This window comes from Giraffa tippelskirchi, chromosome 10, assembly GCF_054371585.1.
Source record: "Giraffa tippelskirchi isolate mGirTip1 chromosome 10, T2T-mGirTip1v1.2.pri, whole genome shotgun sequence".
NCBI lineage: Eukaryota > Metazoa > Chordata > Mammalia > Artiodactyla > Giraffidae > Giraffa > Giraffa tippelskirchi.
This window is the reverse complement of record NC_137284.1, coordinates 122134718-122155633: the sequence shown is the minus strand read 5'-3', so window position 1 is coordinate 122155633 and position 20916 is coordinate 122134718. Positions and strand designations below refer to the sequence as shown.

Sequence of the window (20916 nt, the reverse complement as noted above, 5' to 3'; positions counted from 1 at the left end):
CTAGGACTGTTTCTTTAACGTGTTTCCTCAGTACCTTATACCAGTGCTCATATAGCATGTGCTCAATAAATAATTACAGAATGATGAACCCCTCTATGCCCTTAGATAGCAGAGACAGTAAGACCCTCCAAACATTCCATTTAGTGCCCCATAGTTTCTAGCCAGTTATGGAGTTAGATGGAGCCATGAGACTAATTCTAACCAAGGAGAAATATAAAGCCTTACAATTGCACTCAGATGGCTTGGGGCAAGGGAACTGGAGCTTGATTCTGCATTTCTGGTAAGAAACCATAAGTAGAAGTCAGAATCTCTTGGGTGTTAAGATCAAATAGGGTTTGAAATTTGGATGGAACAAAACACAGGGAGAAAAATACCTCTCACTTGCAGACTTTCTGCAATAAAGCCAAATGAATTTATAAGCAGCTCGCTGATTCTGGGAGGGAGATCCTGAAATGGTTCTGACTGGCAAGGAATAATAAATGGAACCTAGGTGAACAGTTCTTATTGTAATATTTTGAGATAAACATGCATGTGTGCATGCTAAGTTGCTTCAGTCATGTCTCACTCTGTGCAACCCTATGGACTGTAGCCCACCAGGCTCCTCCGTCCATGGAATTCTCCAGGCAAGAATACTAGAGTGGGTTGCCATGCCCTCCTCCAGGCGATCTTCCTGAACCAAGGATCAAACCTGCATCTCTTATATAAGTCTCCTACATTGCAGACGGGTTCTTTACCACTAGTGCCACCTGGGAAGCCCTGAGATATACATATATGATCTCAATTTTGGACTGGGATTTTTACAAACTCTTTGGAGGTGACTGTCACCAAGGATCTCTCTCCAGCAATTCTCCTGCCCTAAGCAGATGTACTGTTGAAACCACACTTCTCCTCGGATGGTACTTGACCCCAGCCAAACCTCAGGCTGGGATTTGAACCCACAGGATGGGACTCAGACACAGCTGCACTGCAGATTGGGACTTGAATCCGCAACCCCTGACTTAGAAGGGGACTTGAACGCACTGTCTTTTAATTAAAACTGCTCACCAGGTGTCAGGACTTACTGATACTCAGGTTCTTTGGTCTCGAACCTGAGACCAAAAAGAATTCGGTGTGGGGCTAAGTGACAGGAAAGAGAGCATTTATTAGCATAGGACATTTGTGAGAGATATGACAAGCAGGCAAGGGAGCACAGCCCTGAGAACAACTAGGGCTACATTTTTATAATCAAGGAAAAAGTGGGGAGGGGAGAAAACCACCTTCTTTTTCATTCCTGGGTAGATGTCAAGGCTTACATCATTAGCTCCTCCTTTAACCCTATATGGCCTAAATAGAACTGTCACGGTGCTATTTAAATCACGTATTTATTAGCAAAAGAGTGGTAGCATATATTAAAATATGATAATTCATCTCAGGTTTTGGTGTAATGCCCCTTTCACTGAGTTTCTTTCCCCTTTCACCTACATTCTTGGCTTGGCTACATACAGGAATGCAGTTTTTCTCAGGGCCCAGTATCTTATAGACCTTACAAGGTCAAATGCAGGTCTTGTATCCATTTTTCTGTGGCAGTGACCTAAATAAGTCTGTTTAGTTTCAAAATGTTCTGATTGTTGCTTAGCTGCCAGATATTCTGGGCATTTTCTGGTTGGTGTCTAGCTGATGGTATTCTCCTGAAGTCTCTGTCTTCCTCTGGTGGGATAGGAACCTTCTTCAGAGGATCCCTCTGCCCCTCTAGGCGGCTTTATTGGACTGGACCCAAAAGGACTGTCTCTTCTGCATGGCTTACACCTGACCATGGGAAACACGAATGCATGCTATAAATGGACCCTCTGTGCACGCTGACCAGTGCCAGCCAAGCAGTATGCTGCTGGCTCTGCTTTCCCAGCTGGCTGCAGCCTGTCTTTCCCAAGTGAGAGTAGATGACAGTCCAGAGGGTTCTTCAAGTATACTGACACACTTAACAAGTTCTCCAAGTGGTCTTCTGGAAGCCTGGAGGAATGATACTGGCTGCAGGGTCCCTCAAATGGGGAGAAGGGGAATTCATAGCACAGCAAAAACCCATCAGAGATTTCATTACCAAATCATCCCTCCCCTTTGATTCCTTCTTATATCCTTGGAGATCTGGTCCTAGACTTTCACATCTAGTATATCTTGATGTCTTGATCAAAATCTATACAAAATCTGTCACTCATGGCGGGGGTGGGGAAGAGCAAAGAGAATGACAGAGAAATGGAGTTGGAGCCCTAACACAGCCCCTTGTTTAATGTTGTCTGAATGGGGACTTCGTGCTACTTGTGGCCTGAGGCAGCCTGTTACTGTTACCCACTCCCAACCTCCACAAACTCCTTCAGGTTGGAGGTTACTTTTTATAATGGGAAGTTCTTACTCAAAAAAGGAGTAGAAAATGAACATAAAATCAAACTACACAAGGATTAAGATAAATAACACATTACTACAAGAAAGGGCTTGGGCAGTGTCAACTACAACTTGGCACTTGCCATCTACCTCTACAAGGATAAAATCATGTGCTGCTGCAGCTGCTGACCGCCAACACCCCCTGAAGGAGTTCAGAATGGAGAGCAGAAATGAGGCACTCCGTGTTCTGGGAAAACTGGCAGGGCAGGTCCTCATAGTTAGATATTCGTGGGAGCTGATTTTATGAGCCCAATACTTATATCTCCTCATATCTAGAAAAGCACTAAAATCCCTCATGTGTAACAATTGTTTCTTATGACTAGAAGAAGTTTCACAAGATCAGCAGAAATTTTCTACACAAATATATGTGCTTGATTGCAAATGTACTCCCCCTTTACCAAAATCACATATACACTCTCCTCCCTGCCCCCTACCTCTTTGGAGCAGTTTCTCAGAACTATCTGAGGTGCTATCTCCCAGGCTGCAGTCCTCATATTTCCCCAAATAAAACTTGACTTGCAATTCGCACATTTTGCATTTTTTTAGTCGGTAGCAGCCTCATCCTTATACCCTACACTTGAGGACATGTGTGGCCCCTTTCATAGACTTTCCCAAAGTTTCTCTGGGTGAGCTACTCTGACTCAGCAAGTGAACATCTTATGGCTTTTGCCTAGCCAGCATCTCTTCTCCTGATAGCAGAACACAGCATTTCCTTATGGGGAACCACCTCTTCTCCACGTGGTTTATTTAAAATTATTTCACATTCAGACCCCAGTTTTGGCTTATGATCTAGGCCTTGCCTGTGAAACTATAGCATCCTTCTCATGGCAGTTAATTTTTTTTTCAAGAAAGGGCATATCGGGGCCCAAGAAGCAAGAGTAGGAGTAGGTGAATGGAAGAGACAGATAATAAACAATAAGCAGAGCAAATAAATAAATAATAGAGTATATTAGAAGATGATAAATGCTATGAGAAGAAATAAGCAAATTAAGGAATTGGGAGCAGGGAGATGATAATTTTGAGTAAGGTGGTAGGGATAGTTCTCACTGAGATAGAATTTAAGCAAAGATCAGGAAATGGGAATTAGTCATGCATTCCAGAGAGGGACAACCCAATGTAAAGGCCCTATGGCAGAAGCCTGCCTGCCTTTTCAAGGGATGGCAAGAAGGCCAGAGTAACTGGATTAGCCAAAGAGGGTTGTAGTGTTTGAGGTCACTGAAGTACCAGGAAAAGATCATCTAGGTCTTGAGGGGTTTGGCATTTACTCTGAATTAAATGGGAAACCACTGGAAGGTTTGGCAAGAGGAGGTATGTAATCTTTTCTTTTTTTCAAGGTCACTCTGGCTACTGTGTGAGGATAAACTGCAGGAAAGCCAGGAAGAAGACTTCAATGACTCAGACGGGAGATGAAGGAGGTATGGTAAGAAGTAGTCAGACTGTATATGCTAGGAGGGTCCACCCAACAGAATTTCCTGGCCCACAAATGTGGGATCTGAGAGAAAGATAAGTCAAAGGTAACATTAAGTTTTTGGCCCGAACAGCTGGAAGGATGGAGTTGGTAAAGATATGGAAAGAAGAAATTTGTGAGGAATGATCAGGGGCACAGATTTGTGCATGTTAAGATGGAAATGTGTTTTTCAGACATCCAAGGAGAGATATTAAGTAGACTGTGAAAGAGATGAGTATGGAGCTTAGGAGACAGGGGAATTTAAAGGCAAGATAAAGACTTGTTGTCTCTCTTCTCACTTGGTTAAGCAGGTTTGTCAGGTCAAAGGATAAAGTGTGGGCGGATTTGATCTCTGGGTCTGGAGAATGCCCTGGAGGAGGGCATAACAACCCACTCCAGTATTCTTGCCTGGATAATCTCATGGACAGAGGAGCCTGGTGGGCTACAGGCCATAGGGTTGCAAAGAGTCGGACACAACACAGGATGAAGTGTGAAAACTCTTTGTTAAGGGAAATGCCAGTCAACCTAACAGGTCACAGTCCTGATGGTGGAAAGAATAGGACAAACCAAGAATCTGTCTCCCTACCCAGACAACAATTGCACTGCCAAAATCTGTCTGAGGTAATTATTTTGGAACTCTGGAGTCTGCTGAAGGCTTTCAACTACCAAGGGAAGATTTGGACAGTAAATCATGGTTAATTTCAGTCAATTTCAACTGTTAGCACAGTAGCAGCTCCCCATCCTCCATCCCCAGCTGCATGGCAGACAGCTGTGCACATGTTCCTGGAATGGCTTATATAGAGCTTGCAGGAGGCAGGAGCCTGTCCTCTGAATATCTGTCTCTGAGCACAGATCACTACTTATGATCACAGAGGTGCAATCAAAGAGGGGGACAGCCATAGTTACCTCTCTTCATTGGTGCAAGTCCTTTCTCCCCAACTAAAGTGACCTACAGAGGATTAAAAGGGCCCTTCCCTCCCCACCTCCCCTTTCTCTTTTGCTTTTTCCCCCTTCGGGGGCCAGACATTAAAAACTAGGACATAAAAATCAATTGTATGTAAGGGGGAAATTGGAAAGTGACCACACATACCCAGGAAAAGGCTCACAAGAGACCAGAGAAAACCTTAAATTTACACATTAGGCTGATCCTCATCACACAAGTAACCTACAACAATCAATAAAAACAAAAACAACAGAAATCAGTAAACCCTGGAGAAAGGGGAAGATCTGATTTCCAGCATTACCACATTATTAGATTCAAATGATCAGTGTTACACACACACACACACACACACACACACACACACACACACACAATCACAAGGCATACAGAGAAAGTATAGCCCATTCAAGGAAAAGAAATTAACAGAAATTGTCCTTGAAAAGGATCTAATGACAGATATACTAGACCAATCTTTAAAACAACTGTCTGACAGATGCTCAAAGAACTAGAGAGATGTGTGGGAAATGTCAAGAACACAATGTGTGAGCAAAATGGAAATACCAATACATTGAGAGCATAAGATGAAATAAAAAAGAAATTCTGGAATTGAAAAGTACAGTAATTGAAATGAACAATTAACAAGAGGGATTCACAGGTAGATTTGAGCAGACTGAAGAAACAATCAGTAACTTAATAGGACAATTAAAGTTACCAACTATGAGGAACAGAAAGAAAATAAATGAAAAATGAACATAGCCTAAGGGACCTACAGGACATCAAGCAGAACAATATGCGCATGTGAGAGACCAAGAAGAACGGAAAGGGGCAAAGAGAATATTTGCAGAAACAGTGACTGAAAAATGCCCAAACGTGGTCAAATACATGAACATAAGCACCCAATAAATTTGACCAACTCCAAATAAGATGAACTCAGATATCCATACCAAGATACATATAATCAAACTTACAAAAGCCAAAGAAATGATCTTAAAAGAAGCAAAGAGAGGAGAAAATCATCACATACAAGTATACTCAAAAAGATTATCAGCAAATTTCTCTTCAGAAAACTTGGAGGCCAGAAGTGGGCTGATATATCCAAAGTGCTAAAAGGAAAGCATATCAATAAGAATCCTAAATGTGGCAAAACTGTCCTTCAAAGTTGAGGGGAAAATTAAGATAATCCCAGATAAGCAAAAATTGAGAGAGTTTGTAACCATTAGATCTGCCCTGCAAGAAATGCTCAAGGGACTCCTGCATGGTGAAATGAGGACACTCAATAGTAACTCAAAACTGTATGGAGAAATAATGGTTTCAGTAAAGATACATGGGCAATTATAAAAGCTATATCATTGCAACAATGGTTTGTAACTGTACTTTTTGTTTTCTACATGATATAAAATAATTATTCATTTATATTTTGGGGCACACAATGTATAAGATGTAAATGTGCAACATCAACAGCTGAAGGAGGTGGGGAAAGAGCTATAAAGGAACAGAGTTTTTGCATGTTATTGAAGTGAAGCTAGAGTAAATTAAAATTATAATGTTATAACTTTAGGATGTTAAACATAATCTTTTTTGGTGGCCACAAAGAAAATAGCTATAGAATATGCACAAAAGGAAATGAGATAGAAATTTAAACATTTCACTATCAACTAAACACATAAGAAGATAGTAATGCAGGAAATGAGAGACAACAAAGGTATATAGAAAACAACTAGCATGTGACAGAAGAGCTTTGTTATCAGTAATTACTTTAAATGTAAATAGATTAAACTCTCCAATCAAAAGACTCATATTGGCAGAATAAATAAAAAACATGATGCAACTCTATGCTGTCTACAAGAGATGCACTTGAGATCCAAAGACACAAACATGTTGAAAGGGAAAGGATGGGAAAAGATAATCCATGAAAACAGTAACCAAAAGAGAGCAGATATGGCTATAATAATACCAGAAAAAATTGACTTTAAATCCAAAAAAATTATGTGACAAGCACATTATATATTCATAAAAGATTCAATCAAGAAAGAAGATTTAACAATTATAGACATATACACACTTTAATATACAACATCAAAATACATGAAGCAAAAACTGACAAAATTGAAAGGAGAAATAGACAGTTCTACAATAGTAGTTGAAGACTTCAATGCCCCACTCGTAATAATGGCTAAAAAAAAAGATAGAATATAAGAAAGGAAATAGAGGACTTAACACAGTAAACCAACTGATCTAACAGACATACACAGAGCACTCTACAACAGACTACACCTTCTTCTCAAGTGCACATTGGACATTTTTCTGGATAGATCACATGTTAGGCTGCAAATTAAGTCTCAATAGGTTTTAAAACATGGATATCATACAAAGTATCTTCTCTGACCACACGGATGGAATTCGAAATCAATAACAGAAAGAAAACTGGAAAATTCACAAAGTTGTAGAAATTAAACAATATACATACAAACACCCAATGGATCAAAGAAGAAAATATAAGAGAAATCAGCAAATACTCAGAGATAAATAAAAATGAAAACATGGCATACCGTAACTTATGGGACTTAGCAAAAGCAGTCCTAAGGGGAAAACTTATAGCTATAAATGCTTACATTAAAAAATAAGAAAGGTTTCAAATCAACAACCTAAGGAACTTGAAAAAGAAGAACAAACTCAAAGCTAGAAGAGAGGAGACAATAAAGATTAGAACACAGATAAACGAAAATGAGAATATAAAAACAATAGAGAAAATCTATGGCACCAAAAGTTGGTTCTTTGAGAAAATCAGAAAAATTGGCAAACCTTTAGCTACACAGACTAAGAAAACAAAGAAGACTCAAACTACTAAAATCAGAAAAGAAAGTAGTGACAACACTACTGATGCTACAGAAATAAAAAGGATTGTAAGAGAATAGTATAAACAACTGTACAACAACAAATTGGAGAACCTACGTGAAATGACAAATTCTAGAAACACAGAACCTACTAAGACTAACTCATGAAGAAATAAAAAATTTGAAATATAGCTACAACTGGTAAGGAGATTCAATCAGTAATAAAAACTTTCCACAAATAAAAGTTCTGGACCCAATGGCTTTACAGTGAAGCTATCATTTAAAGAAGAATACTAATTCTTCTCAAATTTTCCAGAAAAAAAAAAATGAAGAGAAGGAAATACTCCCTAACTCATTCTATGAGGCCAGCATCACCCTGACACCAAAGACAGACAAAGACATCCTAAAAAAGGAAAACTACAGATCAATATCCCTTATAAACATTGATATAAATGCTCATCAAAATACTAGGAACTATAACTCAGCAGCATATTAGAAGGATTATTCACCATAACTAAGGACAGCTCAACATATGAAAATCAATCAATATAATGAGTCACACCAATAGAACGAAGCAGAAAACAAACATGATCACTCCAATTGATGCAGAAAAAGCATTTGACAAAATTCAACACCTTTTCATGATAAAAAATACTCAATACACTAGAGTAAAATGAAACTACCTCACCATAGTAAAAGCCATTTCTGAAAAACTGTCAGTGAACATCATAGTCAATGGTGAAAGACTGAAAGCTTTTCCTATAAGACATGGAACAAGGCAAGAATACCCACTTTTGCCACTTCTATTCGATACAATACTGAAATTCTAGCCACTGCGATTAAGTAAGAAAAAATAAATAAACGTCATCCAAATTGGAAAAAAAGAAGTAAAAGTGCATCTGTTCATGGATAATATGATCTAATATATAGAAAACCCCAATCCATCAAGGGGGAAAAAAAAAGCTACTAGAACTAATAAATTTTCATCAAGGCAGCAAGTCATAAAGCCAACACACAAAAATTAGTTGCATTTTTGTACACTGACAATGAACTATCTGAAAAGAAATTACAAAAACAATTCTATATGTAACAGCATCAAACAGAATAAAATACTTAGGAATTAACTAAGGAGGTGAAAGACTCATACAATGAAAAATACAAAACAATGCTGAAAGAAATTAAAGAAGACACAAATAAATGGATGCACATTCCATGTTCATGAAGTAAAAGACAATATTGTCAAAATGTCAATAAAATTCAACTAATCTATAGATTCAAAGCAATCCATATGAAAATGTCAACAATTTTTTTGCAGAAATAGAAAAAGACATCCTAAAATTCATGTGGAATTTCAAAGGACCCCAAATTGCCAAAACAATCTTGAAAAAGAGCTAAAGTGGAAGACTTCACCCCTGATTTCCTGATTTTAAAATTTATCATAAAGCTACACTAATCAAAAAAGTGTGGTATTAGCATAAACACAGAGACATTGACCAATGGAATAGGAATAGGGCATCCAAAAATAAACCCCAAATGTGGTCAAATTATTTTTGACAAGGGAGCCAACACCATTCAATGGGGAAAAGTACAATCTGTTCAGTAAACGTTGCTGGAAAAACTGGATATCCACAATGAAAAAGAATAAAGTTGGACCCCTAACTGACATATACAAAATTAACTCAAAAACAGATGAAGGACCTAAATGTAAGACAAAACTTCTAGGAGAAAACATTTCATGACGTTGGATTTAGCAATGATTTCTTGGATATGACACGAAAGGCACAGGTAACAAAAGGAAAAATAGACAAATTGGACTCCATGAAATTAATACAAATTGTGCATCAAAAGTAAAAAGAGTAAAAAGGCAACCCACAGAATGGGAGAAAATATTTTCAAATCATATATCTGATAAAACATTAATACCCAGAATATATAGAGACCTCCTAAAACTCAACAACAAAAACCAAACAACCTGATTCAAAATGAACAAAATAGATTTTTCTCCAAAGAAGAGATCCAAATGGCCAAAAGGCACATGAAAAGATGCTAAACATCACCAATCATTCAGTTCAGTTCAGTTCAGTCGCTCAGTCGTGTCTGACTCTTTGTGATCCCATGAATCCCAGCATGCCAGGTCTCCCTATCCATCACCAACTCCCGGAGTCTACCCAAACCCATGCCCATCGAGTCGGTGATGCCATCCAGCGATCTCATCCTCTGTCATCCCCTTCTCCTCCTGCCCCCAATCCTTCCCAGCATTAGAGTCTTTTCCAATGAGTCAACTCTTCGCATGAGGTGGCCAAAGTATTGGAGCTTCAGCTTCAACATCAGTCCTTCCAATGAACACCCAGGATTGATCTCCTTTAGGATGGACTGGTTGGATTTCCTTGCAGTCCAAGGGACTCTCAAGAGTCTTCTCCATCACCACAGTTCAAAAGCATCAATTCTTCGGTGCTCAGCTTTCTTCACCATCCAACTCTCACATCCATACATGACTACTGGAAAAACCACAGCCTTAACTAGACAGACCTTTGTTGGCAAAGTAATGTCTCTGCTTTTTAATATGCTATCTAGGTTGGTCATAACTTTCCTTCCAAGGAGTAAGCATCTTTTAATTTCATGGCTGCAATCACCATCAGCAGTGATTTTGGAGCCCAAAAATATAAAGTCTGACACTGTTTCCACTGTTTCCCCATCTATTTCCCATGAAGTAATGGGACCAGATGCCATGATTTTAGTTTTCTGAACGTTGAGCTTTAAGCCAACTTTTTCATTCTCCTCTTTCACATTCATCAAGAGGCTCTTTAGTTCTTCTTCACTTTCTGCCATAAGGGTGGTGTCATTTGCATATCTGAGGTTATTGATATTTCTCCCAGCAATCTTGATTTCAGCTTGTGTTTCTTCCAGCCCAGCGTTTCTCATGATGTCCTCTGCATAAAGTTAAATAAGCAGTGTGACAATATACAGCTTGACGTACTCCTTTTCCTATTTGGAACCAGTCTGTTGTTCCACATCCAGTTCTAACTGTTGCTTCCGGAAATGCAAATCAAAACTGAATTGAGATACCACCTAACATTCATTAGGCTAGCTACTACTTAAACAAGCAATATGAGTGTTTGCAACGACATGGAGAAATTAGGCTTTGTGCACTATTGGTGAAAATGGTGAAAATATAAAATGGTATAGTCACTATGGAAAACTGGTGTTTCCTCAAGTAATTAAAGATAGAATTACTATATGATCCAGCAATTCCATTTCTGGGCATATACCCCAAAGAATTGAAAGCAGGGTCTCAAAGAGATATTTGTACACCTATGTTCATAGCAGCATTATTTGTAATAACTAATCCAACAAAGAAAGTCATGTGCATCTGTGGATGAACAGATAAGCAAAATGTAAATATATTATACATTCAATGGAATATTGTTCAGTCTTAAAAAGGAAGGACATTATGCGATATGTTATAACATGGATGACTCTTGGGGTCATTATTCTAAATGAAATAAGCCAGTCAGAAAAAGATACATAATGTATGATTCCACATATATGAGATACAGCAGTCAAAATCATAAACACAGAAAGTAGAATGGTGCTTATCAGGGCTTGGGGGCAAGAAATAACCAAGGAGTCATTGTTTTATGGGTGTAGAGCTTCAGTTTCACAAGATGAAAACAGTTATAGATATGGATAGTGGTGTTTTTGCACAACTAAGTAAATGTATTTGATATTACTGAACTGTATACACTTAAAAATGGTTAAGATGGAAATTTTATGTTACAGGTATTTCAACATACACACAGAGGAGAAAAAAATGCCTCCCTGGTAGTTCCACCAGAACCGGAGCTACTAACCCAAAAAGGATCCAGCGGGTTCCCGTGGCAGGAGTGGGGCAGAGGAGGAGGCTCCAACGCCCCCCACTAGAGATGGGGCACACGGTGCACAGCCCCAGACACTCTGCGGGCCCGGAGCACGAGCCTAGGGCTTCCCCTCCCCCGCGGATGCGCGCCCTCGGCCCACTGGCGCCGCCAAGCAGGGCGCAAGGGACAGGGCAGGAGGTGGGCTGAAGATTGCAGCCTGGACAAGTTCACAGCTAGTCCTGCGGCTCGGGTAATCTAGCAGAGTGCTGGGGCTGCGCCCTCGGGGGAGGAGACATAGGCGGGACCCCTTCCCCACACACTCCCACCCCGTCCCGTTTCTCCTCCTCCTTCCTCCACTCGCCTCTCCGCGTCTCTCCGACCCGGCAGCCAATCCCAGCCGCGCTCCTGCAGGGTTCGTAGGGCGGGTGGTGGCGCGGAGCCCGGAGGTGGCTTGGAGAGCCTCAGCTTTGTGCCCAGCGGCAGGTAAGGCGCGCGGGGGATCGGGATCGAGCTTTCGGGAAACCCTCCAGAAGCAGCTTGAAAACCGATGCGCGCGGTAGACCCAGCGCCTGACCGGCCACCGGCCCCGAGCTCTCGGCGCTACCCACCTCGCCCGGACCGGCGGGTAGCGGGCGCAAGCGAAACTCGGCTGGCCGGCGATCGCTACGGGCTCCTTGGGGAGGGCCTGAGTCAAATAAACAAAGGCCGAGTATTAAGAACATTTCATCCCTATTTCATTTGTAAAATGGTGATGGTTTCGGTTTTTATGTAGAGGTATTCAGCTAGTTTTTCGGGCGGTGCGGCGTAGTGGGGCGGCAGGGTGAACGAGCGGCTCTGCTCGGCATCTCCAGCGGGGGTGAGAACTCGGCCGGCCGGGACTCCAGGAACCCGCCGGCATGGGGTTCTGCTCCTTGGTATGAATCCTCCGCAGGTCACTTAACCTCTCCTGACCGCGCTTTCCTCTTTGGAAACTGGAAACTCAGAATTTCAGACGTTGTTCTGAAGGTTTCATGATTTAAGTGCACTCCAGAAAAATTAAGGCTGAGTTCCCAACAACAACAAGATTATCTCGACACAAATATTTTAAAGTACTGATATCCTGAATTGTCCCATAAAGGAACTAGGGTGGTTTGCAACAAAATCATGTAGAGGCGTAGCAAGTCAGCAGAAAATAAATGTAACCAGATATGGGGAGCAAAGATAATGGAAGAGAGAAAGTAAGTCCACGGGAAAAATAAAGTGTGAACTTGCTGTGAAAATGGAAATGTTCAATATTTAATTAATTTACATTTAAATAGTGTATGTCTGTTTGTTAAACAGTATGGAGGTTCCTCAGAAAACTAAAAATAGAATTACCAGAGGATCCAGCCATTCCACTCCTGCACCTATACCCTGAGAGAACTATAATTTTAAAAGAGACATGCACCCCGATGTTCACAGCAGCACTGTTCACAACAGCCAAACATGGAAACAACATAAATGTCCAGTGACAGATGAATGGATAAATAAGATGAGATACATATAAACAGTGGAGTATTAACTCAGCCACAAAAAAGGAAGCACGAATGCAACTAGAGATTATCATACTAAGTGAAGTAAGTCAGAATGAGAAATACAATATGACATGACTAATATGTGGAATCTAAAATACAGCACAAATGAACCTATCTACAAAACAAAAATAGACTCACAGACATAAGAGTACAGACTTGTGGTTGCCAAGGGGGAGAGGGGGAAGGGATAGGGATGGCCTGGGAATATGGGGTTGGTAGATGCAAAATGTTACATTTAGAATGGATAAACAACAAGGTCCTAATGTATAGCACAGGGGACTATATCCAGTCTCCTGGATAAGCTATAATGGAAAAGAATATTTTAAAAAGAATATTTAATATGTGTATAACTGAGTCACTTTGCTGTACAGCAGAGATTGGCACATTGTAAATCTACTATACTTCAATTAAAAAAAATGGTGTGTGTCTAATGGCTACTTGGGGCTTCCCTGATGGCTCAAGCGGTAAAGAATCTGCCTGCAATGCAGGAGCCACAGGAGACACAGGTTTGATCCCTGGGTCAGGAAGATTCCCTGCAGAAGGAAATGGCAACTCACTCCAGTATTCTTGCCTGGAGAATCTCGTGGACACAGGAGCTTGGCGGGCTACAGTCCATGGGGTTGCAGAGAGACATGACTGAAACAAATTAGCCTACAGTGGCTACCATATAGGACAGTGCAAGTCTATATTGCTTTTGTGCTGAGTCTCAAATTTTGCTTCTAGGAAAGTAAACTTGGTCAGTTGCATAAGTACATGTCATTTGAAAGTAAAGAATACATTCATTCATTCATTCCTCAAATATGAATGACCTTGAAGGAAGTAGAGTCATTCCTTATAATTGGCTATAAAGACAATTTTCTGGTTTTCATTATTAAAGCACCCTGATATATTGCCATGTGAAATTCTATGCATTTGAGGAACTGGGGCTGGGAGGGATGGAATCAGTGAATATGGCATAATAGCTTCTTTTTAGAGTTTTAAATAATCATATAAATGTTAACTAACCTTTATAGCAAAATTTATTTTATTAACTTTTTTGGGCTGCGCTGGGTCTTCGTTGCTTAGTTGCCACGTGGCATGTGGAATCTTGGTTCCCTGACCAGGGATCAAACCTACATCCCATGCATTGAAAGGTGGATTCTTAACCACTGGACCACCAGGGAAGTCCTGCAAAATTTAAAGTATATAGATAACCACAAAGAAATCACTAAAAATTCTACCACTCAGAGACATAATTACAATTAATATTTTGATGTGTATTTTTCCAGACTTTTGCCCATGTAGTCATTTTATTTTCCTTGGTAGGCCCCCAAAGTATCAGCTCCCTTCAAGAAAGGAAAATTCAGCCTAGAGGGAAAGGTCACTTTTACCTTAACTCTTGGACCTCTCAGGCCAGCACCCGGGCCTGTCTGAGAAGGTCACCATCTCCCTAATTCTTCCCCCATTCTTTGTTGAGTCAGTGTGAGCACAGGTTGGAAAAGAATTTCCAGACCTAGAGCATTTCAGAAGAGAATGAGTTTATTAAGAACAAAGAGTAGAGATAATGTGGGCAGAGATAATGTGAGCACAGTGGGTCGGCCTCCTGACAGACTAGGGAAAGCCAACAATGTTCATGAGTTAATAGCCAATTTTATAGCCTCAAGACAAAGAAAATTCCTGCTGAAAGGTTGGCGTTAGTTAGGTGATTGGTTGGGACGCTATAGTGTGTTTACAGGAGTGGGCATCTTCGCCTAATTGGGAGTCAGGAAGCTTGTCAGTGATATCAGGGGCTTTGGTACAGAGGGGCTCAATCAGCTTTGGAGGTGACCTGGGTTCTGGGCTCCACTTCTGAGGCCTTGGTGCAAGGCACCTCTGGCCTAGGGCAGGACTCAACATACTTCTGCCAGAAGCCTGGCTTGAGAGCAGTGATTATAGGCATCTGAGAGCATTTCAGAGAGGAGGAAAGTCACAGTTGTGGGTCATTCTGCAGGAGGAGTAATCAACCTCGGAACTGTTGATATTCGGGGCTGGATAACTCTTTGTTGTGGGAGGCTGTCCCGTGCATTAGAAGGTGGTTAGCAGCATGCTGGCTCACTCCTCCCTTCTCATTCTAACAATCAGAAATGTTGATTGAGACCATTGGGTTAATGGAAATTGCCATATTATTCATGGTATGCCCTGGAGAGATTCATATTCCAGTTTGCGCTTAGGAGAAAGACAAGGATGGAAAGAGAGGCAAAGTTTAAGCCAAGGAAGCTGTTTAGTCCTGGCTGTACCATTCACTTACGGGGAGATTTTGCTGGGCAAGTATATTGGTTAGAATGGAAACAGGAAAAAAACCCACAAAAATGCAAGACATTTTTGAAGGGACTCTATAGAAGAGGGGGTAGGTTTCACGAAACCAACAAATGACAATGAGGCACCCAGGTAAGAGGGTTGGTGGGGTGCCATCCCCACCCTGGTCTGAAGGGGCAGGGAAGGGACTGTGGTTCCAGAGCTTGGAGGTAAGAGTGGGGTGGAGCTCCCAAGGAGGGCTCACCCTCCAGGGCCGCAGGGGGGCCTTGGCAGAAGTCAGCCACTGCTGGAGCAGCAGCTTGGTGGGACAGGACATGTTGGGGATAAGTTCACCAGCCTCTCCTTTTTTCCAAACCCGGTACTGCTCAGCTGCATGACTGGCTACTCAATCGAGAGACGAGGTGTTGGGGCAAAGTATAGTGACTTTTTTGGAAACCCAGCAGACAGAGAAGATGGTAACCTAGTGTCCCAAGGAACCATCTTACCCCTGAGTTAGAATTCAGGCTTCAAAGGGGGCAGGGGTGTAGCTAGCTGTTGCAGAAGTCTTGGTGTGGACCAGACCAGGAAGGGGATGTGATAATCCTTTGCTCTTGCAGCTGTCCATGTAGGTCTGCTGTCAACCTCCAACAGGACCAGTGTGATCCTCTGTTGTGCAACTTTTTATCTTTATATAAATGAAAACTGTTAGGCCTTGAAGGAGCAAGCCTGGGAGGCAAAGCCTTGAGAATGTGCTGCCTTGCATATTTCAGGCTAGAGGCAACATTGTTTTGCAAAGAGGTAAGATCCAGAGTAACCAAGCAGGGAGTCAGGTTTGTTCTGTGTTACACCTTTCCCCTCTTCTGATCTCCTTCTCTGGCCAGTGTCAAGTGGAAGCTGGAGGGTGAAGCAGGCCAGGAGATGCAACATAGGGAGGTCAGCCAGTTCCTGAGCAGGGAGGAGGAGGGCAGATGGAGAACCACCAGCAGCAAGTGATTTAAAGTCTTCCTGTCTCTGCAGAATGAAAGTTTGAGGGCTCTAACTTCATGGGAGTAAAAGACAATAGGCAAAAATGTTTTTGAAAAATAAAACACATACACATGTAGCCACTGCTGCTTTTGACCTCTGGCTGTTTTAAGTGGGAATGTCAAGTCATGTGGTTTTAGCTAAGGCAGGATTTTTTTTTTTCCCCAGCTTTATTGAGGTATAATTGACAAAAACATTCTAAGATACTTAAAGTATATATAGTGTGATGATTTGATATACAGATAACATTTTGAAAGTATTCTCTCCGTGGAGTAAACACATTTACTGGTTTTGGTGAGTACATTTAGGTTCTGCTGTTAGCAAATTTCAATCATACATGACTGTTATCAACTGTAGTTACCGTGTTTTATATTAGATCCTCAGATCTTATTCATGTTGTAGCTAAAAATTTGTACTTTTTACCTGTCTCTCCCTCTTTCCCCTACACTGGGTACCAGTTTTCTAATAGATTTCACATATAAGTGATACCATTTGTTGTCTTTCTCTGCCTGGCTTATTTCACTTAGCATAATGTCTGAGTTCAGCTATGTTGTCACAAATAACAATATTTTCTTCCCTTTTTAAGGCTGAATAATATTCCGTATAGAGTCGTCCCTCACTATCTCTAGGGCATTGGTTCCAGGAGCCCCTGTGGATACCGAAATCTTTGGGTCCTTAAAGTGGAAAGTGGAGTCGCTCAGTCACGTCCGACTCTTTGAGACCCCAGGGACTGTAGCCTAACAGGCTCCTCCATCCCTGGGATTTTCCAGGCAATAGTACTGGAGTGGGCTGCCATTTCCTTCTCCAGGGGATCTTCCCAACCCAGGGATCGAACCAGGGTCTCCCACATTGTAGACAGACGCTTTAGCGTCTGAGCCACCAGGGAAGTCTTGCATCCTCAAGTCCCATGTATAAAATGGTGCAATGTAATGAATATAGTCATCTTCCTTATCTGTGCATTACACATCCTTAGGTATGCAGGGCTGACTCTGTATGAATCACATTTTTATCCTTTCATCTGTCTACACTTAGGTTGTTTCTGGGTCTTGGCTATTGTAAATAATGCTGCAGTGAACATGGGAGTACATATATATCTCTTTGAGATAATTATTTTGTTTCCTTTGGATATATACCCAGAAGTGGGATTTCTGGATCATACAGTGGTTCTATTCTTAATTTCATGAGGAATCTCCATATTATTTTCTGTAGTGGCTGTATCAGTTTATATTCCCATTAACAGTGTACAAACTTTCACTTTTTTTTACATCCTAACCAGTATTCATTCTCTCTTTTCTTTTTGATGATGGCCAAACTAACTAGTGAGATAATTTCTCTTTTTGATTTCCCTGATGATTAATGATGTTGAATGCTGAAAGCCTTTTGTGTACCTGTTGACCATTTGTATGTCTTTGGAAGAATGCTTATTAAGTTTCCCTGCCCAGTTTTAAATTGGACCATTTGGGGTTTTTTGCCATTGAGTTGTAGGAGTTCCTCATATATTTTGGTTATTAACCCCTTATTTTGATTTGCAGAGATATTCTCCCATTCCATGGCCTCCTTTGCCTTGCAGAAGCTTTTTAGTTTCCTGTAGTCTGACTTGTTTGTGTTTGCTTTCATTGTCTTTGCTTTTGGTGTCAAATCCAAAAAATCATTGCCAAGACCAAAGTTAAGGAGTTTACTTACCCCTTATGTATTCTTCCAGGAGATTTACAGTTTCAGATCTTAGGTGGTTCCATACAAAATTTAGGGTTGCTTTTCTGTTTCTGTAAAGAATACCATTGGAGTTTTAATAAGGATTGCATTGAATCTGTAGATCACTTTGGGTAGTACGAACATAAATAATATTAATTCTTTCAATCCATGAGCACAGAATATATTTTTTCATTTTTTGGTGTCTTTTCCCATTCTTTTCATTAACGTCTTATAGTTTTTTCTTTTTTTTTTCTGGCCATGCCGTGTGACTTGTGAGATCTTAGTTCCCTGACTAGGAATTAAATCCGGGCCGTCAGCAGTGAAAGCACAGAGTCCTAACCATTGGACTGCCAGGGAATTCCCTTGTAGTGTTCACTGTAAAGATCTTTTTTAAAATTGAAATATAGTTGATTTACAATGTTGTGTTAATTTCTGCTATACAGCAAAGTGATTCAATCATACATATGTATACATTCCTTTTTTATATGTTCTTTTCCATTATGGTTTATCACAGGATATTGGATATAATTCCCTGTGCTATACAGTAGGACCTTGTCATTTGACTCAGCCCCTCCTACCTGTTTTGATGTGAATATTTGCTTACTCACCAGATGTGTAGGAGTCACTGAGCTAGTTTCTGGATCTCTTTCAGAAGGGACTGCTCCCACTGTAGCTGTATGCTCAGTGTGTCCACAGCAGGAGGGGAGCCAGGAGCCTTCTATGTCGTTCCTCATCTTGGTCAACTTTTTTGCGAGATTTCTTTAAGCTTTTTAATCCTCCATATTCCAACTCAGTTGTGTTGTTTGCTGTACTAAAACATATCTTTGCTTGTGCCTGAATAGTTGGATATTTTCTATATATCTTGTACAGAATGATTGTTCTTATACCTTAACTGTTTACCTTTTTATCATCACAGAAACCACATCATAATACTTTAGAGTTTGAAAGGGGGCCTTAAATTTTCTCATCTGAAATCTGAGAATTTACAGCCTCTTTTAAAAAACTGCATGAGAAATATATACATGGATCAAACTACCATGGGTACACCTTAAACTGATAGGATGTAGTCTGTCAATGATATCTCTATAAAGCTGGAAAAAAGCAACATAGGAAAACAGAACAGGCACAAAAGAGCACAAAAAACATCATATGCTCAGTTGTAGAGCATAATATGATTTATACAATTAACATCGAGCTCACACATAACACATCGTGAAATTTTGCTTGTGAAAGTCTTCATTGATCTGCTAAGGGGAAAGAAATCACATTCCCTCTAACAATCCTGAAGAGCATAATTATTGAGATTTTAGTGTTAGAAACCAGGGGCTTCCCTGGTAGTCCAGTGGTTAAGAATCCACCTTGCAATGCAAAGGATGTGGGTTCGATGCCTGGTCAGGGAATAAAGATCCCACGTGTCCTGGAGCAGTTAAGCCCCAAGTGCTGCAACTACTGAGCCCATGTGCCCAACTAGAGAGTGAGTGTACCACAATGAAAGACCCTGCATGACTCATCAAAGATCCTACATGCTGCAACGAAGACCTGATGCAGACAAATAATAAATAAATTTTAGACATAAATAAATAGTTAGAAACCAGAGTTACACAAATTCTTTCCAGGTGGAAGAGTTATATTCCTTTGTCCCAGCCCCAACACACTTGTCATTTGTGCTGTGCTCGCATGTTCCAGCAGTTCATGGTTTCCAAAAGCACTTGGCCAGAAAGAACTAATCTCAGCAATAGGGGACCAAGGTTTTGACCTGGACTTTCTTGGGTATCAGTGCCTAACAGCATGTATGGGCCCCCGAATGTCCTGCTCTCAACCCACCTTTAAAATTGAGTTACACTCAGATTGTATTGTTTGCGATTATTTGAGTGAATAAGTGTTTTTTAAAGGATGGACACACCCTTGTAAGTTTAAATACAGGATACCAGCTGTTCATTCTTAGTAAGAGTGCTTTGACTCCTTATACAATATTTCTCTCCTGTTATATCAAGGTCCGTCTAGTCAAAGCTATGGTTTTTCCAGTAGTCATGTATGGATGTGAGAGTTGGACTATAAAGAAAGCTGAGCACCGAAGAATTGATGCTTTTGAACTGTGGTGTGGGGAAGACTCTTGAGAGTCCCTTGGACTGCAAGGAGATCCAACCAGTCCATCCTAAAGGAGATCAGTCCTGGGTGTTCATTGGAAGGACTGATGCTAGAGCTGAAACTCCAATTCTTAGGCCACCTGATGCGAAGAGCTGACTCATTTGAAAAGATCCTGATGCTGGGAAAGATTGAAGGCAGGAGGAGAAGGGGACGACAGAGGATGAGATGGCTGGATGGCATCGCCGACTCAATGGATATGAATTTGAGTAAATTCCGGGAGTTGGCGATGGACAGGGAGGCCTGGCGTGCTGCAGTCCCTGGGGTCGCAAAGAGTTGGACACGACTGAGCAACTGAACTGAACTGAACTGAATATCAAGATCACTCTGAGTGAAAGGCAGAAGGTTTTGAAATGGCCACCAGGAGGAATAGGAGGGTCATGGAGCAGGTGGGAGGGGCTTTGAAAGTTGGGAGGGGAAGGACAGTGACATATGTTCAGACAGAGTGCTGAGGAATGCTTTACCTGCTGAGTGTCGGGGACTCGGAGCAGCTGGGCAGCAGCTTCCCTGTATCTGATAACCTGAGCCTTGTCCTCATTTACTTGTGTTTGTCTGCCCCTAAGTGAACCCACTCAGTCGTGTCTGACTCTTTGTGACCCCATGGACTATACAGTCCATGGAATTCTCCAGGCCAGAATACTGGAGTAGCCTTCCCCTTCTCCAGGGGATCTTCCCAACCCAGGGATCAAACCCAGGTCTCCTGCATTGCAGGCGGATTCTTTACCAGCTGAGCCACAAGGGAAGCCCTAAGTGAACC

General features: G+C 41.2%; 2 protein-coding genes across 16 annotated transcripts in view; one reads left to right on the top strand and one right to left on the bottom strand.

Moving 5' to 3' along the window:
• Positions 1–20916, bottom strand: part of COA1 (cytochrome c oxidase assembly factor 1) — a 179970-nt gene that overhangs the window by 111329 nt on the left and 47725 nt on the right. For 5 of the 13 annotated variants that reach the window (XM_081535330.1, XM_081535318.1, XM_081535325.1 and 2 more), the window contains one exon: positions 18006–18085. The exons of 4 other annotated variants lie outside the window; for them this stretch is intronic. The gene's annotated coding sequence lies outside the window, so the exon portion shown is untranslated. Of the gene's footprint in view, positions 1–14051; positions 14214–18005; positions 18086–20916 lie in introns of all 13 variants that reach the window. 4 more of the 13 variants (XM_081535317.1, XM_081535316.1, XM_081535315.1 and 1 more) reach the window with 2 other exon arrangements.
• BLVRA (biliverdin reductase A) overlaps positions 11912–20916 on the top strand; it is a 48941-nt gene continuing 39936 nt past the window's right edge. For all 3 annotated transcript variants that reach the window (XM_081535298.1, XM_081535299.1, XM_081535300.1), the window contains exon 1: positions 11912–11976. The gene's annotated coding sequence lies outside the window, so the exon portion shown is untranslated. The remainder of the gene's footprint in view (positions 11977–20916) is intronic.